Here is a 10652-nt window from a genome sequence, read left to right on the forward strand (position 1 = left end):
GAAGTGGGGATACTACAGGTTAAAATGAAAAAAGGGGGGTTACTATAGGTGAAAACACAAAAAGGGGTGGGGTTACTACAGGTTAAAATGAAAAAAGGGGTGGTTTCTGCAGGTTAAAATGAAAAAGGGGGTGGTTACTACAGGTTAAAATGAAAGAAGTGGGGATACTACAGGTTAAAATGAAAAAAGGGGTTTACTTCAGTTTCTGCAGTTAAAAATGTATTAAGTAGGGTAACCACAGGATAAAAAGAAAAAAAGAAGGTTATTTCAGGTTAAATAGAAAAAATTGGGTTTAATATAGGTTACAATGATAAAAAGTGGTTTACTACAGGTTAAAACGAAAAAAGGGGGTTACTGCAGTTAAAAATGTATTAAGTGGGGTTACTACAGATTAAAATGAAAAAAAGAGGGTTATTTCAAGTTAAATTGATAAAATTGGGTTTACTACTGCTGAAAATGAATTCAGGTTAAAATGAAAAAAAAGCGATTAATACAGGTTAAAATGAAAAAAGGGGGTTACTATAGCTTGAAATAAAAAAGGGGGGTTACTACAAGTTAAAATGAAAAAAAAGAGGTTACTACAGGTTGAAATTAAAAAAGGGGTGGTTACTGGAGGTTAAAATGGTTAAAACGCTTAATTACTACAGGTTAAAAGGTTAAAACGAAAAAAGGAGGTTACTACAGGTTAAAACGAAAAAAGGAGGTTAATGCAGGTTAAAATGAAAGCAGTGCGGTTACTACAGGTAAAATGAAAAAAAAGGGGGTTACTATAGGTTAAAACGAAAAAAGGGGGTTACTACAAGTTAAAATGAAAATAGGGGGGTTACTCCAGGTTAAAACGAAAAAATGGGGTTACTACAGGTCAAAATGAAAAAAAGGGGGTTACTGCAGTTTAAAATGTATTAAGTGGGGTTGCTACAGGTTAAAATGAAAAAAAGGGGGGTTTCTATAGATTAAAATGAAAATAGGGGGGTTTCTGCAGGTTAAAACGAAAAAATGGGGTTACTACAGGTTAAAATGAAAAAAGGTGGGTTACTAAAGGTTAAAATGTATTTAGTGGGGTTACTACAGGTCAAAATGAAAAAAAGGGGGTTACTGCAGTTTAAAATGTATTAAGTGGGGTTGCTACAGGTTAAAATGAAAAAAAGGGGGTTACTATAGGTTAAAACGAAAAAAAGGGGTTACTACAGGTTAAAATGAAAAAAGGGGGGTTACTATAGATTAAAATGAAAATAGGGGGGTTACTCCAGGTTAAAACGAAAAAATGGGGTTACTACAGTTTAAAATGAAAAAAGGTGGGTTACTACAGGTTAAAATGTAAAGAAGGACGCTTACTACAGGTTAAAACGAAAAAAAGAGGTTTACTCAAGGTTAAAACATAAAAGGGGTTACTACAGGTGAAAACGATAAAAGGAGGTTACTTCAGGTTATAATAAAAAATGGGTGTTAACAGGTTTGAATGGAAAAGGGGGTTACTACAGGTTAAAATGAAAAAAGTGGTTTACTACACATTAAAATGTATTAAGTTGGGTAAGTACAAGATAAAATGAAAAAAGAGGTTTTCTACAGGTGAAAACGAAAAAAGGAGGTTACTTCAGGTTATAATAAAAAATGGGTGTTAACAGGTTTGAATGGTAAAGAGGGTTACTACAGGTTAAAATGAAAAAAGGGGTTTACTACACATTAAAATGTATTAAGTTGGGTAAGTACAGGGTAAAATGAAAAAGAGATTTACTAAGGGTTAAAACGAAAAAAGGAGGTTAATGCAGGTTAAAATGAAAGAAGTGCGGTTACTACAGGTTAAAATGAAAAAAAGGGGTTACGACAGGTTAAAATGAAAAAAGGGGGGTTACTATAGGTTAAAATGAAAATAGGGGGGTTACTCCAGGTTAATACGAAAAAATGTGATTACTACAGGTTAAAATGAAAAAAGGTGGGTTACTACCGGTTAAAATGTATTAAGTGGGGTTACTACAGGTCAAAAAGAAAAAAAGGGGGTTACTGCAGTTTAAAATGTATTAAGTGGGGTTACTACAGGTCAAAATGAAAAAAAGGGGGTTACTATAGGTTAAAACGAAAAAAAGGGGTTACTACAGTTTAAAATGAAAAAAGGGGGGTTACTATAGATTAAAATGAAAATAGGGGGGTTACTCCAGGTTAAAACGAAAAAATGGGGTTACTACAGTTTAAAATGAAAAAAAGTGGGTTACTACAGGTTAAAATGCAAAGACGAACGGTTACTACAGGTTAAAACGAAAAAACAAGGTTTCTTCAGGTTACAATAACAAATGGGTGTTAACAGGTTTGAATGGAAAAGGGGGTTACTACAGGTTAAAATGAAAAAAGGGGTTTACTACACATTAAAATGTATTCAGTGGGCTAAGTACAGGGTAAAATGTAAAAAGAAGTTTACTATAGGTTAAAACGGAAAAAAGAGGTTAGTACAGGTTAAAATGAAAAAAAGAGGGTTACTTCAGTTTAACATGAAAAAATGGGGTTTACTACAGGTTAAAATGAAAAAAGGAGGTTACCACAGTTTAAAATATATAAAGTGAGGTTACTGCAGGTTAAAACGAAAAAAGAAGGTTACTGCAGTTTAAAATTATTAAGTGGGGTTACTACAGGTTAAAATGAAAGAAGTGGGGATACTACAGGTTAAAATGAAAAAAGGGGTTTACTTCAGTTTCTGCAGTTAAAAATGTATTAAGTAGGGTAACCACAGGTTAAAAAGAAAAAAAGAGGGTTATTTCAGGTTAAATAGAAAAAATTGGGTTTAATATAGGTTACAATGATAAAAAGTGGTTAACTACAGGTTAAAACGAAAAAAGGGGGTTACTCATGTTAAAATGAAAAAAGGAGGTTACTGCAGTTAAAAATGTATTAACTGGGGTTACTACAGTTTAAAATGAAAAAAAGAGGGTTATTTCAAGTTAAATTGAAAAAATTGGGTTTACTACTGCTAATGAATTCAGGTTAAAATGAAAAAAAAGCGATTAATACAGGTTAAAATGAAAAAAGGAGGTTACTATAGCTTGAAATGAAAAAAGGTGGGTTACTACAGGTTAAAATGAAAAAAAAGAGGTTACTACAGGTTAAAATGAAAAAAGGGGTGGTTACTGCAGGTTAAAATGGTTAAAACGATTAATTTCTACAGGTTAAAAGGTTAAAACGAAAAAAGGAGGTTACTACAGGTTAAAACGAAAAAAGGAGGTTAATGCAGGTTAAAATGAAAGAAGTGCGGTTACTACAGGTTAAAATGAAAAAAAGGGGGTTACTCTAGGTTAAAACGAAAAAAGGGGGTTACTACAGTTTAAAATGAAAATAGGGGGGTTACTCCAGTTTAAAACGAAAAAATGGGGTTACTACAGGTTAAAATCAAAAAAGGTGGGTTACTACAGGTTAAAATGTATTAAGTGGGGTTACTACAGGTCAAAATGAAAAAAAGGGGGTTACTGCAGTTTAAAATGTATTAAGTGGGGTTACTACAGGTCAAAATGAAAAAAAGGGGGTTACTATAGGTTAAAACGAAAAAAAGGGGTTACTACAGGTTGAAATGAAAAAAAGGGGGTTACTATAGATTAAAATGAAAATAGGGGGGTTTCTCCAGGTTAAAACGAAAAAATGGGGTTACTACAGGTTAAAATGAAAAAAGGTGGGTTACTACAGGTTAAAATGTAAAAAAGGACGGTTACTACAGGTTAAAACGAAAAAAAGAGGTTTACTCAAGGTTAAAACAAAAAAGGGGTTACTGCAGGTGAAAACGAAAAAAGGAGGTTACTTCAGGTTATAATAAAAAATGGATGTTAACAGGTTTGAATGGTAAAGGGGTTTACTACAGGTTAAAATGAAAAAAGGGGTTTACTACACATTAAAATGTATTAAGTTGGGTAAGTACAGGGTAAAATGAAAAAGAGATTTACTAAGGGTTAAAACGAAAAAAGGATTACTACAGGTTAAAATGAAAAAAGGTGGGTTACTACAGGTTAAAATGTATTAAGTTGGGTTACTACAGGTCAAAATGAAAAAAAGGGGGTTACTATAGATTAAAATGAAAATAGGGGGGTTACTCCAGGTTAAAACGAAAAAAAGAGGTTACTACAGGTTAAAATGAAAAAAGGGGGGTTACTATAGATTAAAATGAAAATAGGGGGGTTTCTGCAGGTTAAAACGAAAAAATGGGGTTACTACAGGTTAAAATGAAAAAGGTGGGTTACTACAGGTTAAAATGTATTAAGTGGGGTTACTACAGGTCAAAATGAAAAAAAGGGGGTTACTGCAGTTTAAAATGTATTAAGTGGGGTTACTACAGGTCAAAATGAAAAAAAGGGGGTTACTATAGGTTAAAACGAAAAAAAGGGGTTACTACAGGTTAAAATGAAAAAATGTGGGTTACTACAGGTTAAAATGTAAAGAAGGACGGTTACTACAAGTTAAAACGAAAAAAAGAGGTTTACTCAAGGTTAATACAAAAAAAGGGTTACTACAGGTGAAAACGAAAAAAGGAGGTTACTTCAGGTTATAATAAAAAATGGGTGTTAACAGGTTTGGATGGAAAAGGGGGTTTCTACAGGTTAAAATGAAAAAAGGGGTTTACTACACATTAAAATGTATTAAGTTGGGTAAGTACAAGGTAAAATGAAAAAAGAGGTTTTCTACAGGTTAAAACGAATAAAAGAGGTTAGTACAGGTTAAAATGAAAAAAGGGGGGTTACTATAGATTAAAATGAAAAAAGGTGGGTTACTGCAGTTTAAAATGTATTAAGTGGGGTTACTACAGGTCAAAATGAAAAAAAGGGGGTTACTATATGTTAAAACGAAAAAAAGAGGTTACTACAGGTTAAAATGAAAAAAGGGGGGTTACTATAGATTAAAATGAAAATAGGGGGGTTACTCCAGGTTAATACGAAAAAATGGGGTTACTACAGGTTAAAATGAAAAAATGTGGGTTACTACAGGTTAAAATGTATTAAGTTGGGTTACTACAGGTCAAAATGAATAAAGGGAGTTACTGCAGTTTAAAATGTATTAAGTGGGGTTACTGCAGGTCAAAATGAAAAAAAGGGGGTTACTATATGTTAAAACGAAAAAAAAAGGTTACTGCAGGTTAAAATGAAAAAAGGGGGGTTGCTATAGATTAAAATGAAAGTAGGGGGGTTTCTGCAGGTTAAAATGAAAAAATGGGGTTACTACAGGTCAAAATGAAAAAAAGGGGGTTACTGCAGTTTAAAATGTATTAAGTGGGGTTACTACAGGTCAAAATGAAAAAAAGGGGTTACTATAGGTTAAAACGAAAAAAAAGGGTTACTACAGGTTAAAATGAAAAAAAGGGGGGTTACTATAGATTAAAATGAAAATAGGGTGGTTTCTGCAGGTTAAAACGAAAAAATGGGGTTACTACAGGTTAAAATGAAAAAAGGTGGGTTACTACAGGTTAAAATGTAAAGAAGGACGGTTACTATAATTTAAAATATATAAAGTGGGGTTACTGCAGGTTAAAACGAAAAAAGGAGGTTACTGCAGTTTAAAATTTATAAAGTGGGGTTACTACAGTTTGAAACGAAAAAAAGGAGGTTACTACAGTTTAAAATTATTAAGTGGGGTTACTACAGGTTAAAATGAAAAAAGGGGTGGTTACTACAGGTTAAAATGAAAAAAGGGGTTTACTTCAGTTTCTGCAGTTCAAAATGTATTAAGTAGGGTAACCACAGGTTAAAAAGAAAAAAAGAGGGTTATTTCAGGTTAAATAGAAAAAAATGGGTTTAATATAGGTTACAATGATAAAAAGTGGTTTACTACAGGTTAAAACGAAAAAAGGGGGTTACTCATGTTAAAATGAAAAAAGGAGGTTACTGCAGTTAAAAATGTATTAAGTGGGGTTACTACAGTTTAAAATGAAAAAAAGAGGGTTATTTCAAGTTAAATTAAAAAAATTGGGTTTACTACTGCTGAAAATGAATTCAGGTTAAAATGAAAAAAAGCGATTAATACAGGTTAAAATGAAAAAAGGGGTTACTATAGCTTGAAATGAAAAAAGGGGGGTTACTACAGGTTAAAATGAAAAAAAAGAGGTTACTACAGGTTAAAATGAAAAAAGGGGTGGTTACTGCAGGTTAAAATGGTTAAAACGGTTAATTACTACAGGTTAAAAGGTTAAAACGAAAAAAGGAGGTTACTACAGGTTAAAACGAAAAAAGGAGGTTAATGCAGGTTAAAATGAAAGAAGTGCGGTTACTACAGGTTAAAATGAAAAAAAAGGGGGTTGCTATAGGTTAAAACGAAAAAAAGGGGTTACTACAGGTTAAAATGTAAAGAAGGACGGTTACTACAGGTTAAAACGAAAAAAAGAGGTTTACTCAAGGTTAAAACAAAAAAGGGGTTACTGCAGGTGAAAACGAAAAAAGGAGGTTCTTCAGGTTATAATAAAAAATGGGTGTTAACAGGTTTGAATGGAAAAGGGGGTTACTACAGGTTAAAATGAAAAAAGGGGTTTACTACACATTAAAATGTATTAAGTTGGGTAAGTACAGGGTAAAAAGAAAAAGAGATTTACTAAGGGTTAAAACGAAAAAAGGAGGTTAATGCAGGTTAAAATGAAAGAAGTGCGGTTACTACAGGTTAAAATGAAAAAAAGGGGGTTACTATAGGTTAAAACGAAAAAAAGGGGTTACTACAGGTTAAAATGAAAAAAGGGGGGTTACTATAGATTAAAATGAAAATAGGGGGGTACTCCAGGTTAATACGAAAAAATGGGGTTACTACAGGTTAAAATGTAAAAAGGTGGGTTACTACAGGTTAAAATGTATTAAGTTCGGTTACTACAGGTCAAAATGTAAAAAAAGGGGGTTACTGCAGTTTAAAATGTATTAAGTGGGGTTACTACAGGTCAAAATGAAAAAAAGGGGGTTACTATATGTTAAAACGAAAAAAAGAGGTTACTACAGGTTAAAATGAAAAAAGGGGGGTTACTATAGATTAAAATGAAAAAAGGTGGGTTACTGCAGTTTAAAATGTATTAAGTGGGGTTACTACAGGTCAAAATGAAAAAAAGGGGGTTACTATATGTTAAAACGAAAAAAAGAGGTTACTACAGGTTAAAATGAAAAAAGGGGGGTTACTATAGATTAAAATGAAAATAGTGGGGTTTGCTGCAGGTTAAAACGAAAAAATGGGGTTACTACAGGTTAAAATGAAAAAGGTGGGTTACTACAGGTTAAAATGTATTAAGTGGGGTTACTACAGGTCAAAATGAAAAAAAGGGGGTTACTGCAGTTTAAAATGTATTAAGTGGGGTTACTACAGGTCAAAATGAAAAAAAGGGGGTCACTATAGGTTAAAACGAAAAAAAGGGGTTACTACAGGTTAAAATGAAAAAAGGGGGGTTACTCCAGGTTAAAATGTAAAGAAGGACGGTTACTACAAGTTAAAACGAAAAAAAGAGGTTTACTCAAGGTTAATACAAAAAAAGGGTTACTACAGGTGAAAACGAAAAAAGGAGGTTACTTCAGGTTATAATAAAAAATGGGTGTTAACAGGTTTGGATGGAAAAGGGGGTTTCTACAGGTTAAAATGAAAAAAGGGGTTTACTACACATTAAAATGTATTAAGTTGGGTAAGTACAAGGTAAAATAAAAAAGAGGTTTTCTACAGGTTAAAACGAATAAAAGAGGTTAGTCCAGGTTAAAATGAAAAAAGGGGGTTACTATAGATTAAAATGAAAAAAGGTGGGTTACTGCAGTTTAAAATGTATTAAGTGGGGTTACTACAGGTCAAAATGAAAAAAAGGGGGTTACTATATGTTAAAATGAAAATAGGGGGGTTACTCCAGGTTAATACGAAAAAATGGGGTTACTACAGGTTAAAATGAAAAAAGGTGGGTTACTACAGGTTAAAATGTATTAAGTTGGGTTACTACAGGTCAAAATGAATAAAGGGAGTTACTGCAGTTTAAAATGTATTAAGTGGGGTTACTACAGGTCAAAATGAAAAAAAGGGGGTTACTATATGTTAAAACGAAAAAAAGAGGTTACTGCAGGTTAAAATGAAAAAAGGGGGGTGGCTATAGATTAAAATGAAAGTAGGGGGGTTTCTGCAGGTTAAAATGAAAAAATGGGGTTACTACAGGTCAAAATGAAAAAAGGGGGTTACTGCAGTTTAAAATGTATTAAGTGGGGTTACTACAGGTCAAAATGAAAAAAAGGGGTTACTATAGGTTAAAACGAAAAAAAGGGTTACTACAGGTTAAAATGAAAAAAAGGGGGGTTGCTATAGATTAAAATGAAAATAGGGGGGTTTCTGCAGGTTAAAACGAAAAAATGGGGTTACTACAGGTTAAAATGAAAAAAGGTGGGGTTACTACAGGTTAAAATGAAAAGAAGGACGGTTACTACATTGAAAGACTTTTAAAGATCCAAAGACTTATGACAATCCTGTAACAGAGTGCGATACCTTCCTAAATTACAGAACGAGTACTAGTATCATTTGCGAAAATGTTGGTCCGCACCTACAAATATATACATTGCTCCAATGAATATGTTATAATAATACTTTTTATTTTTTTATTTTAATTTTATAAGAGCTGTTACGTTTCGTTAGAGATTAAGCATTTTTGTTCTGGTTAAAAAAATACCCTGGAGGGGGGGGGGTAAAACTATCTTATCATATAGGTGTATATTGAGTATAAAGCGTTAGGATATGCATATCGCGTTCCAGCTACATTATAAGATCGACAATGCCTCAATCTTTCAAACAAAATAACGTAAAACGACATGCAAAGCTCGTGTGAAAACTCAGTAGCTTCATTTTAGGAGTGGCAGTGTCAACGCCAACTCCATCAAAGTCTCCCTAAAATACTTAGCTGGAAAAATCAAACGCCATTGAAGGCTCGATGGTTTACCTCGTTGTGTCGGTTGAGAAAGAAGACGAAGACGACGGCCAACACGAGGTCGATTATGAACTCGTAGCGCTGGCCTGCCTCCTTGTCTAGGAACTGGCAAAGGCGAGCGCTGCTTCCGTTGGTCGAGTTGCCCGAACCCGTCTGTGCGCCAGCCGTGGATGTGCAAGGGTTGGCGTAGACCAGGGCCAGGATGACCAAGGCGATCAGGGCTGCCAGCGCCGTCCTGCAAAAAGCGCAAGTCTCGTTTGTATCGTTGGCCTCAGTGCCAAGATATCCATTATGGAATATTCTAAAAGCCCAAACGTTTGTTTTTGGACAAAACTGTATATAACAACCAGTGATTCTCAATCAGGTGAATGGTTCAACCCAGGGTAAATACAAACTTTGCCTGGGTGAACCAAATAAAAGGGGTGAAAGGGTGAACCTGCAGAAATGGATATTTGGATACAATAGATTGCGAGCAGGGCGGATATTCCGGGTGTTCAAGCTGTTCAGTGAACAGGTGATAATTTCCAAAAACAAAATAAATTTTAAGTTTTTCATTTTTTATGAGACAAGGGTGAATGAAATCTGGAGATAGATGCTAGGGTTGAACAAAACTAAAAAAAGTTTAAGAAGCACTGTAAAAAAACTATACTCGGCTTGTAATGATCCAAACTGCAAACATTTAAAAAAAATATATATATATGAATTTAGAAGGTAGTTAATGAGTATAATTTTATTTTTTCTAAAAAAATAAGCGTATTTTTCATTAGGGATAGTACGACAGATGTTCGGCCGCATAGCGGCCAGGTTCCTAAAACCTTTTTTGCTTTTATTATTACGAAAAGGCAAAGGCAAAACGGATTGCATATTTGCCAAGCAAACAAAACACGATTTATTGTCATACCACAAAAGTCTTTCCAGAAATTGCGAATCCTTAAACGAGCGAAGAGTTCGCATAGCCGAGAAAAGCGAGGTGGCGCTGCTGGTGTGAAAGCGTTACTTGTTCGGCTATTTTAATTATTTATAGGCGTCTCGTTCGGAGACGATGTGGCAGCTAATTCGGCCGCAAATAATGTACGAGGAACAATTACAGGCGGCAAATGGCGATGTTGTGTTTAGGCGACAGTAGGCTCATTGCGACGATAAACATTTGTAAAGAAAATAGGAAAGTTTGCCTGAAGATATGCCCAAGCTGAACATGGGAATGTAATGTACACATATTAAAACCCTATACTAAGGTCATGTGTACGTAGGAAAATTGATCACTTCTTTTAGTAAATTGTTAATTTTATGCAGATTATTATTATTGCTAATAAAGCTACTCTACAACCATGGTACAATTTTATTACGGTTATAATAATAAATATACGATGAGAAACCCAATGCGTTAAGGTGTAGGAGTGTTGCAAAACATAATTGGGTCAGGTTTGGTTTAGAAAACGCTAACGCTGACCAACACATTACTGCGATTACCTTTTTCTGAATACATTACTGCGATTACCTTTTTCTGAATAACAATTTCAAAAAATCTAAAGCTTTTTTTAATCCTTTTATGTGCCTGAAAATATCGAATGCTCCGAAGCCTGCCGGGGTCGCAATAGGATTATCACAAGCCGACAAAACAACACTTATGGCACATTATCGTTAGACTGTCATTTTCTGTTTCATTTCCAGTGCTTCTTGGGTGGGAAACCATAATGACGGGCTGCTGGCGCATCAAATAAAACGAACTGTTCATTAAAAAAAAAAATTCTGAACAAACCCCGCCTTTCAA

This window comes from Ascidiella aspersa, chromosome 2, assembly GCF_963924565.1.
Source record: "Ascidiella aspersa chromosome 2, kaAscAspe10.2, whole genome shotgun sequence".
Lineage (NCBI taxonomy): Eukaryota > Metazoa > Chordata > Ascidiacea > Phlebobranchia > Ascidiidae > Ascidiella > Ascidiella aspersa.